Source organism: Zalophus californianus, chromosome 3 (assembly GCF_009762305.2).
Source record: "Zalophus californianus isolate mZalCal1 chromosome 3, mZalCal1.pri.v2, whole genome shotgun sequence".
NCBI classification, from domain to species: Eukaryota; Metazoa; Chordata; class Mammalia; order Carnivora; family Otariidae; genus Zalophus; species Zalophus californianus.
The window spans coordinates 104214095-104226177 of record NC_045597.1 but is presented as its reverse complement, the minus strand read 5'-3'; the positions used below and the strand labels follow the sequence as shown (position 1 = coordinate 104226177).

General features: G+C 37.3%; 1 protein-coding gene across 1 annotated transcript in view; it reads right to left on the bottom strand.

Moving 5' to 3' along the window:
• The window catches only part of THSD7B (thrombospondin type 1 domain containing 7B), a 772830-nt gene that overhangs the window by 185141 nt on the left and 575606 nt on the right, over positions 1–12083 (bottom strand). The window lies entirely within an intron of this gene.

The window sequence follows — 12083 nt, the reverse complement described above, 5'->3', positions numbered from 1 at the left end:
AGTGTTTCAGGGCTAATGATGGCACCATCTTCCCTCACTGAGCCTTGGGTTCTATAATTCCCACAACTCACCATCTGGGATCAGGGTGCATAAGAGAGTACATCTTTTTTAGTATCCGTGATCTGCAAGGCTTTCACTAAGAGTGCGCCTGATTTTCACTTCCAGGTAGTGTGGCTTGGAAGTGGGAGAACGACAGAGAGTAGACCACAAATTAGGAGGAGCAGGATATTATTTACCAACTACAAGAACAGTGAAAAGTTGTATGATGAGATTAGACTGGAATCAAGAGACATGAGTGGAAATGCACAGGTAGATGTTCTAGTTACCTGGACTTACTCCTGTCCCAGCCCACTTCTTGCTACAGTCTTTCTCTGGATGATCTCATTATTTAACTATCACCTCCACTGATCATTACTAAATATGTATTTCCAATTCTAATCTTACTACTGACTTCTCTAAGACCTACTGATCCACTCTAATTAATTGAATGCCCAATTATCTCCAAATTCAACATATCTAAAACTGAAGCCATCAATTTCCTTAAAAAAAATGCTAATTCTCTTGTATCATTCATCTTAACTAAGTGCAACATATCTGATCCCTGTACCCTGGTGTCCATGCCTGTATAATCTCAACCCTTTGAGTTTGGGCAGAACCTTTGAATATAATAGGATTCTACTCCCATGATTAGGTTATGGGGTATACAGCAAAAAGGAAGGGAATTTGTCAATATAATAATACGTCAAATTAGTTGATTTTGAGATAATCAAAAAGGAGATTGAGAATTTGGCCCAATATGGTGGCATAAGAAGACCCTGAACTCACCTCCTCTGTGGACACACCAAATCTACACCTAGTTATATAGCAATTCCTCCCAAAGAACTGGGAGCTTATTGAACAACTTCTGCACAACAAGAGAGAGACCATGTAGAGAATGGCAAGACAGATGAGACACAGTAACTAAAGAAACGCCCATGCCCAATGCTGTGAACTACAGTGGGAAAAGACAGTACTGAGGGACCATGGGCAGGTTCGTCTATCTAGGGCACAGAAACAAACAAACATGGTTTAAAAAAAGCAACTAGAATTAAAAGAAAACAGCCTTAGAACCCCGCCAAATAGAGAGCTGCTAGAACTCTCTCCAGGTTGTAGAGACTTGCTAGCATCCTCCATCCTGCAGACAGGAGCAGGGTCCAGGCATCCTAGCCAGCCTGCTACCTCATCAACTCCTGGGCTCCTAGTCTACACCAGCCCCAGATGCCCTGGGGGCACAGAAAAAAGCCACAGTTTAAAAGAGCAACTAGAATATAAAGGATCCAGCCCTAGATCTCTGCCAAACAGTGGGAGGGCTGCTAGAACTTTTTCCAAGTTGGAGGGGCTGGCGAGTGCCACAGTTTATGTTCTCCTTCCATCTTGATCGTGTGGACAATAATAGGATCCAGGCATCATAGCTGGCCTACTGCCTCAGTGAGCCTCTTGCCCCTAATCAACACTAGCTGTCTCATCAAGGAGGCCCCAGGGCAGCCCATACTGGGACACACCTGGTCATCACTCACTAGCTCCAGTCATCTTACCAAGGTGGCATAGGTACAAAGCACCCCAAAACACTCCAGGTCTGCACCACTTAGGCTCCACACAATTTGGCAGGGCAACCCCTACATGGAGTGCTTTGGGAACACCTGGCCCACTTCCACCTCAGCTCCAGCCACTGTGCCAGGATGCCTTGGTGTGGAATACCCTGGGACACACAGCCCATGCCCACACAGGCTCCAGTCATCCCACCAGGGTGCCCCCTGTGCAGAGTGCCCTGGGACACCCAAGCTTGCATCCACTTCAGTTCAGCTGTCCTGCTAGGATGGTCCCAGCCTGGAGACTCCCTGGATCTCCAGCCCACAACAGCCACAGCTCCAGCCAGCCAAAGTCACCAGACATACCTGTAGTTTAGGTAAAGTAGCTGTTCTGCTGAATTCATACAAACAAAAACAAAGTCAAGCAAAATGGGGACACAGAAAATATGTTCCAAATGGAAAAATAAGGCAAAACCTCAGGAAATGAACTAAGTGATATGGATATGTGCAATATGCCTGATAAAGAATTGAAAGTAATGGTCATTAAGATGCTCACCAGATCAGTAAGAGGAGTGGAAGAACTCAAGCAGAACTTCAAGAAATAAAAAACATAAAAAATAATAATCAGAGTTGAAGAATACAATAACTGATATGAAGTATACACTAAAGGGAATCAATAGAAAATTAGAGGATGCAAAAGAATGAATCAGTGATCTGGAAGACTGGGCAATGGAAAGTGACCAAACTGAATAGCAAAAAGACATAAGGAAAAAAAAACCTGAGAATAGATTAAGGGATCTTTTGGACAACATCATGTAAACAAACATATGTATTATATGGGATCCCAGATGGAGAAAAGAGAATAAAAGGGGCAGAAAACTTATTTGAAGTAGTAGTAGGTAAAAATTTTCCTAACCTGGGGAAGAAGAGATATCCAGTTTCAGGAAGCACAAAAGATGAACCCAAGGAGGTCCATGCCACGACACACAATAATGAAAGTGGCAAAGATTAAAGATAAAGAAAATTTTAAAAGCAGCAAGAGAGAAGCAACTTTTATGCACAAGGGAATCCCCATAAAGCTATCAGCTGATTTTTTTTTTTTTTAACAGAAACTTGGCAGGCCAAAAATGAGTGGCATGATATAGTCAAAGCGCTAAAAGGAAAACAGACAGACAAAACAAAACCTATAACTAAGAATATTCTATCCAGGGGCGCCTGGGTGGCTCAGTTGTTAAGCGTCTGCCTTCGGCTCAGGTCATGATCCCAGGGTCCTGGGATCGAGCCCCGCATCAGGCTCACCGCTCTGCAGGAAGCCTGCTTCTCCCTCTCCCACTCTCCCTGCTTGTGTTCCCTCTCTCACTGTGTCTCTCTCTGTCAAATAAATAAATAAAACCTTAAAAAAAAAAAAAGAATATTCTATCCAACAAGATCATCATTCAGAACTAAAGGAGAGATAAAGTTTTTTCCAAACACAAGTCAAAAGGGCAAATCCTGCATGGAGCACTGGGTGTTATGCACAAACAATGAATCATGGAACACTACATCAAAAACTAATGATGTAATATACAGTGATTAACATAATAAAAATTTAAAAAAACAAACATACAGAGATGCTGAGTCACTATGATGTACACCTAAAACTAGTGTAATATTGTGTGTTAAACCCAAATAAGAATTTTTTTTTAAAAAGAAAAAAAACAAAAAAAGAGTTCATCACCACTAAACTTACCTGAGAAGAAATGCTAAAGGAACTTCTTTAAGTAGAAAACAAAAGGCCATAAAGAGGAAAAAAAAAAAAAAAAGAAAGAAAGAAAAGGGGACTCAAAATAAAAAAGATGTAAAATGTGACAACATATACATGAACTGTGGAGGGGAGAGTAAAAATGTTCTTTTAGAATGTGTTGAAGCTTAAGTGACCACCAACTTAATATGTTATAGTTGCTAGACATTTAGGATGTTATATATGAATGTCATGATAACCACAAACCAAAAACCTGTAATGGATACATAAAAAAATAGAGGAAAAAAGCCAAGCATAAGACTATCAAGTCATCAGTCAAAGAAGAAAGGAACAGAGAAGTACATAAACAACCAGAAAACAGTAAGATACATAACTATCAATAATAATACATAATACATAACTATCAATAATTACTTTCAAAGTAAATGAGCAAAATGATGTCATCAAAAAATGTAAGTTAACTGAATGGATGAAAACCAAGCCCCAACTATATGCTGCCCATAAGAGACTCACTATACACCTAAAGACACATACAAACTAAAAGAGAAAGGATAGAAAAAGATATTCCATGTAAACTGAAGTGAAAAAAAAAAAGCTGACATAGCAGTACTTATATGAGACAAAATAGACTTTTTTTAAAGATTTTATTTATTTATTTGACAGAGAGAGAGAGAGCACAAGTAAAGAGTGGCAGGCAGAGGGAGAGGGAGAAGCAGGTTCTCTGCTGAGCAGGGATCCAGATGTGGGGCTCGATCCCAGGACCCCAGAATCATGACCTGAGCTGAAGGCAGGTGCTTAACTGACTGAGCCACCCAGGTGCCCCAAGACAAAGTAGACTTTAAAACAAAACTGTATCAAAAGACAACGAAGGCACTAAATAATGATAAAGGGATCAATCCAGTAATAATGACTGTACCTATCTCTGCATCCAACATTTGAGCACCCAAATACATAAAGCAAATATTTGAAGACATAAAAGGAGATACTGACAATAATACAATAATAGTAAGGGACTTTAACACCCTTATAACACTTATATCAATGGGTAGATAATCCAAGCAGAAAAATCAATAAAGAAGCAATGGCTTTGAATGACACATTAGACCAGATGGACTTAAGATATACACAGAAAATTCCACCCCAAAACAACACAAGACACCTTCTTTTCAAGGGTCCCTGGAACATTCTCCAGGATAGATGTGTGAGGTCACAAAGCAGGTCCCAATAAATTTAGGAACATTGAAATCTTATCAAGCATCTCTATTTTCCAACTCCAATGGTATGAAACTAGAAATCAATTATAAGAAAAGGACTGGAAAAAAATACAAACACATGGAAGCTAAATAAAATGCTGCTAAACAACCAGTGAGTCAATGGAGAAATCAAACCGAAGGAGAAGTTTAAAACCTGAGACAAATGAAATAAAAATGTAATGGTCCCAAAGCTTTTGGACATAATGAAAGGTATTCTAACAGGGAATTTGCTAAGAAAACATGAAACCTTCACTATTTGCAGATGACATGATACAATACATATAAAACCCTAAACAAACGCTTAGAATAAATGAATTCAGTAAAGTTGTAGGGTATGAAATATACAGAAATTTGTTGTGTTTCTATACATTAACACTAGAAAGAGAAATTAATAATCCCATTTATAATTGTACCAAAAAGCATAAAATAGCTAGGAATAAACGGAACCAAGGTGAAATACTTATAGTCTGAAAACTATAAAACACTGATGAAAGAAATTGAAGATGACACAAACAGACTGGAAGATATCCCATGCTCATGGACTAGAAGAACCAATATTGTTAAGATGTCTATACTACCTCAAGCAATGGACAGATTTAATGCAATGCCTATCAAAACAGCAATAGCATTATTCACAAAATAGAATACTAAAATTTGTATGGGACCACAAAGGACTAGCCAAATAGCCAAAAACACTCATAAGAAGAAAGAGCAAAACTGGAGGTATCACAAATCCCAAATATCAAGATTTACTAGAAACCTGTTACAATCAAAACGGTATGGTACCAGCAGAAAGAGAGACACACAGATCACTAGAACAGAACAGAGGGCAGAAAAATAAAGCAATACTTATATGGTCAATTAATCTATGACAAAGAAGGCAAAAATATACAATGGAGAAAAGACAGTCACTTCAACAAATGGTTCTGGGAAAACTGGACAGCTACATGCAAAAGGATGAAGCTGGACCACTTTCTTACACCATATACAAAAATAAATTAAAAACAGATTGAAGGCCTAAATGTGAGACCAGAAACCATAAAACCCCTAGAAGAAAACATAGGCAGTAATCTCTCAGACACTGACCTTGGCTACATTTTTCTAGATAGATCTCCTCAAGCAAGGGGAAAACAAAACAAAAATAAACTATTGGGACTCCAACAAAATAAAAATCTTTTGCAAAGCAAAGGAAACTATCAACAAAACAAAAAGGCAACCTACTGAACAGGAGAAGATATATGCAAATGATATGTCTGATAAAGGGTGATATCCACAATATATAAAGAACTCCTACAACACCAGAAAAGAAAAAACAAAACAAAAAAACAATCCAATCAAAACATGGGCAGAAAGGCAGAAAACTTGAATAGGCATCTTTCCAAAGAAGACATACAGATGGCCAACGAAAAGATGCTTAATATCACTAATCAGCAGATAAATAAAAATGAAAACTACAATGAGATATCACCTTATACCTGTAAGAAGAGCTAGTACCAAAAAGACAAGAAATAACAAGTGTTGGTGAGGATGTGGAGACAATGAAACCCTCTCACACTGCTGGTGGGAATGTCAACTGGTGCGACCACTGTGGAAAACAGTATGGTGTTTCCTTAAAAAAAAATTAAAAATAGAAATACCATATGATCCAGTAATCCCACTACTGGGTAGTTGCCCAAAGAACACAAAAACACTAACTTGAAAAGACATATGCACCCTTATGTTTAGAGAATTATTTACTATAGTTAAAATATGAAAGCAACCCAAATACCCATCAACTGATGACTAGATAAATGAGATATGTATATATATATATATATAATGGAATATTAGTCATAAAAAAGAATGAAATCTTGACATTTGTGATAACATGGATAGACCTAGAGGGTATTATTCTAAATGAAATAAGTCAGACAGGTAAAGATAAATACCACATGACTTCACTTGCATGTGGAATGTAAAAATCAAACCAAAAAAAAAAAAAAACACTAAAAATAAGGTAGAAACAGACCCATAAATACAGAGAACAAAGCTGCCAGAGGGGAGGGTTGTGAAAGGACAGGCAAAGTGGGCGAAGGGGTGTGGGAGGTACAGGCTTGTAGTTAGGGGATGTGTAAGTCAGGGAGGAGGAACATTACAGGGAGCAAACAGGCAATTCAGGCAATAGCATTTTAATAGTGTTGTATGGTGACAGATGGTAGTTCCACTTGTGAGCATAACATGAGATACATAGTTGTTGAACCAATGTTGTAAACATGAAAATAATGTAACATTGTTTGTTAACTATATTCCCATAATTAGAAAGGACATAGTGTGCAGGACAGAATATTAGGTGCAAAACAGATAGCTACCACAACAACAACAACAACAAAAGAGGGAGGAGTTTACCTGGGGGTGGGCATGACTTAATCATGTGAAAACCCTTAAGTGTCTGGGACATTTCTGTGGAGGAAGAAATCTCCTGTTGGCCTTAAAGATGTAAATAGCCATGGGTAAAATGCCTGTGGAGTGGCCACATTGCAGGGGACTGCAAGCACCCGCCAGGAACTGAGGACAGTCCACATCTGTCAAACAGTAAGAAAGCAGGGACCTCAGCCCCACAGTGCATGTAGATGAATTCTGCCAAGAATTCCAAGGGAGCTTGGAAGAGGAGCTTTCCCAAGTCAAGTCTCTACTGAGACCTTAGCCTTGGCTGGCATGTTAACTGTAGCCTGTTGAGACTCCTAAGCAAAGAATCTAGGAAAGCCATTCCTGTACTCCCGACCCATGGAAATGGAGGTAATAAAGGTTTTGAGCTGCTGAGTCTATACTAATTTATGCAGCAACTGAAAATTACCATATTATTCCCAATAAAAAGCTGTTATCTTAAACCTTCCTCCATCATTTTATACATATATAATTAGGTATAATATTTCCAATTGTTGAAACATCACAAATAATGTCCTTTGCTCTATAATTCCTTTGTCAGTCCCTGGTTCAAGATCTTACAGTTTCTGGCCCAGAATACTGCAATATTCTCTCCAGCTCTCCACCCTTTTTCCTCAATCATTCCCTCTTGTTATTGGCCAGTCACTCTGAAGAAAAAGGTACTTTTCTAAAATACATAATAACTTATGCTACTCCTACTTTTAAAACCTTTGCTGATTCATTTCCTTGAAAATGAATTGCCAACTCCTTTGCAAAAACTGTAAGATTCCTTACCAGAAGCCCTAAGTAAAGGCTGTAAAATGTATTTTCACTACCCAGTGACCAGAATGACACAGAATGGGACCTAGAGGAATGCCCAGGGGAGTCTAATGTGCAGTCAAGGCTGAGGGCCACCTCTGTAACTTGTTCTCCCCTCCTGACCTCCCCCTCCTGAATCTTGAAATCTGTTCACATAGACTAATCCATGTTCTCCAGTAATCTCCATGCCTTTCCTCATGCAAAAACTTTCTCCAACCAGTTTAGCTTTCCTCGTTCATTACATGACCCATTCTCTCACTAACAGAGTCAACCACCTGGCGCCTTCGTTCTTCTGCCATGCCAGTCTGGCAAAACTTCAGACCTAGGTCAGTCCAACCGTTTCCCTACTCCGCTTAACCCTGGACTTCCAGCAGAGATGAGACATGGCAATGTGTGGTCTCCATCTTCGACAACCACATGCTCACCCTGACTAGGGGTTCCTCTGACTTTCCTCCCACTCCCATTCCATATTATAGCTTGTTCAAACCTTTCCCACCTGGTCTCAAACTTTTCAGACCTCATTCCTTCTTTCCCAGAGAAAAATAGAAATAAGAACTCCTTCAATCTCCTGTGAATATGTCTCTATGCATTCCTATGTTTTTCTTCTCTTTTCATATCATAATGGAAAAGGCATCCATCCTTCTATGTAGGGCACATTTTTACCACTTAAGTTCTCTACAAGCTCTTTCAGGACCTCATTTCCTTGATTGTATTTCCCCTCTCCTTCCCCGTATGTGTGTGTCTGTGTGTTTGCGTATATAATGTTATATACATTATATACATATTTTAAGTTATATATGTTATATTAATATATACACACATATAAAATATATATTTAAGTTCTATTTCTCTTTAATTAACATTTAATGACTTTACATTCCCACATAATAATCACTGACCAGGGAGATTACACCAAACATCTAAGGGTCATCAGGACAGATCCTTGTGGGGTTGAGAAAAATCACTGCATTTGAGGTCATTAAAAGACTAATTCTCTACTGTTTTACATAATTATAATTCTACAGTCCTTTCTAAGGAGCCTTGAGTACAACTTTAGTATTAGGTACATAACAAATGCTAATATAAGATTTAAATACACACCACAAGCATTGCTTAATTTTATAGAGACACTGGGTCACAAAATGATTCCACTTGCTACTGAAAGAAAAGAGAGGACTAGTAATTAAGTGGAATTAATTCTTATGGCGTGCAATCTTCAAATATAAAATTCCAGGAGACTTTATATAAATAACTTTTAAATATTTGAGTCCCCATATAGATCCTATTTTAAAGCAGATTTTGAATTAGATGCCCTTTTAATTCAATGAGATTTTTAAATCATTTTCATCTATGCTTGCATATTGAAGGATTTTAGAGAGCCTCTAGCAACACATTTTTTTTTCCTTTCACCACAAGACATAAATCCAGAGGATCTCTATGAAAGTCAAGGTCATAAATTCAATAAGTATAAAATAATTTTGAGATTCAATAGGATTAAGCAACAGTGACATTTATTTTTCAGGAAAGTTACTTTCATGCTAGAGTATACCCCAAAGGAAAACCCATAGTGAGAACCATTAATAATTGCATATTCTTATTCCTATCTCATAATTGAAAGGATTAGCTTTACTCACATACTTAATACTTACAATTTTTAGCAACGGAATATGATCAAATGTGACTACATACAAGGTTAACCTGCCATATGAGAATTCTAATTCTTGACTACGCAAACTTCACTAATGTTTTAAAAACTCATTTACATAAAGTATACCACAGAATATCTTCACTGGCAACATTCATAAATCTAGATCCAATTGCTATGAAAGCAGTTTTTCTGCCAAAAATATTTTACACTATAATTTATATACAGAATACATTGCTTGGACCATCATATTACTTGGCCCAGGGATGCTTCATGCTCCATTTTCGTTATCCACATGCATATGAAGATACGTATGAAGTAGTCCTTACAGAATTATCAGTAGAGCATGTGTCCACACTGGGATTTTAAAGTATAAGACATTACACTTTAGGTGTAATAGTGGTGCTCAAAAAGTATCTGTTGATATTATAAAGATGAACTGAACAGGACCCATTAATGGTATCTCTTTTCTGCATTATAACTAAAGGAATTTATTCAATGACTTATAGTCAATGGGACTGAAGCCCAGAAACCTGGAATGACTTTTCAATTTATATTACTAACCCCAAATTTTGCTCTTTAGGTAAATACAATGGACATAGGTGAAAACAAAGCTCTCTGAATCAGGTGGTCTCACTGATAAAACTACTTCCCAGTAGATTTTTTCCCTTCATCACTCAAGTACTAATGCATGCCCACCCCCATAAGATCTGGTTTTGGAGAATATGAAATATTGATGATATTACACCTGAGGAAATAACCTAGATCAATTTACTTATATTTTCCACTGTGTAAAATAACAACAAACATCCGAACTAGACAGTGCATGTTCTATTTACCGACACTGCTAAAATAATGAGAACACAGTCCCAACAATAAGACAGGGAAAAGATAAAACACTGATCTTCTCTCCCTCAATTCCAAGGGAGGATCTGGGAACACCTTGTCAATTAAAATGAGATCAAGTCTTAATTTCTTAATCTTTAAAGATTTACTGTTTTAATCTATGTATTTTAGTGATACTATTTTTCTAGTAATACATCATACTGAAAAATATCTAATGATTGAAATCAAAGTAGTTTAAAGTATTTAAGGGAGGTGGACAAAAACACGATGGCAAATGTTTTGACAGTGTTTCAAGAACAACTTGAGAAAGTGGATCAATACTTTGCCATTGTTCTCAAGGGACGAAAATCTCAATCCAGGGGTGCCTGGGTGGCACGGTTGGTTAAGCTTCCGACTCTTGGTTTTGGCTCAGGTCCTGATCTCAGGGTCGTGAGATCTAACCCCATGTCAGGCTCCATACTGAGTCTACTTAAGACTCTCCCTCTCTCTCTGTTCCTCTGTCCCTCCCCCATGGGAGTTCTCTCTCACATGTGCACTCTCTCTCTAAATATAAATAAATCTTTAAAAAAATAAACGAAATCTCAATCCATTAAGTGTGTGGAAATATAGATCAAGCTCAGTAAGATTGCCAGGTTGCTTTGGTGAATTTCTATTTTGACCTAGTACTGCTCCTGAATAGCAGCTACATTTCTTTCAAAGCTGGTGACAACTTTGTTTAGGCCGCTATGGGGTCTGAGATGAGAACATTGGAAAGCCCCAGGATTTCATTATCTTTTAAACAAGAGAGATATTTTTTTAAAGTACTCTCTAGTATCTTTCCTGCATTCGACCTTTTAGGCCATCAGAAAGCCTCTCTAACGTTAAACCTTATAGAATGATGGTTATGGTATAGTAAATAACAAAGTATCTTATTTGGACTGAGGGCCTAATCAGATACCCAAAACAGAGCTGATTTAGAAGTTATACAAAGTTCAAATAATCATGTTGACTAAAGAGTTTTCCTGGACTCTTTAAAACTCAAATATTTCATAGCATAATTATTTATTATGTTTTATTACATCTCTTAGGAAAAAAATCATCTAAATATCAACTACTTTAATTACAAATATAACTTACTGGTGTCCTTTTAGCTATAGATGGGCATTCAAAGTCAATGAGGCCAATAGCTTCATTTTATAAACTGGTCAGAAATAGAAAGGGAACTCTAACCCAGACTTGACTGAGTTACTCAGCTCACTGGCAAGAAAAAAAAAAAAAAAAATCACTACATGGCCCCAGAATGTTCTCTTTAGTGCTAGAGTAATAAAGTAGAAAATCAACCCTGCCCTTAAAGAAATTCCTATTTTGGAAGACATCAGTCTTATAAACGAGACAAAAAAATGGCATATAATTAACTACTTAAATTATGTGATACAAATATACACAATTTTTAACACAATAGGAGATATAACAAATTCACATCCTAGCTTTACTTTTTAAATAATTCACATGAAAATATTGGCATAATTTGTGGTAGACAGATTTTTGACTAATTACTTGAGATGGTTCACCTGCTAAAACTAAATATATCAGTGTTAATTTAATCAATCAACCAAATCATATAAAAAACTGATCTTTTAAATTGAATTGTCCCGGCAATTTAATCAAGGCGGTATTTCCAGTTGTTCATATAGACTAAGTTTCACATTAACGACCTTGTGCCAAGTTCCTCCAGGCAGACGAAAGAGACGTCTCTCTTAGAAGACATCAAGGATATTAGGGACAAATGGAACTTTAGACACAGAACAATCCAAACTGTTCCATTAGGA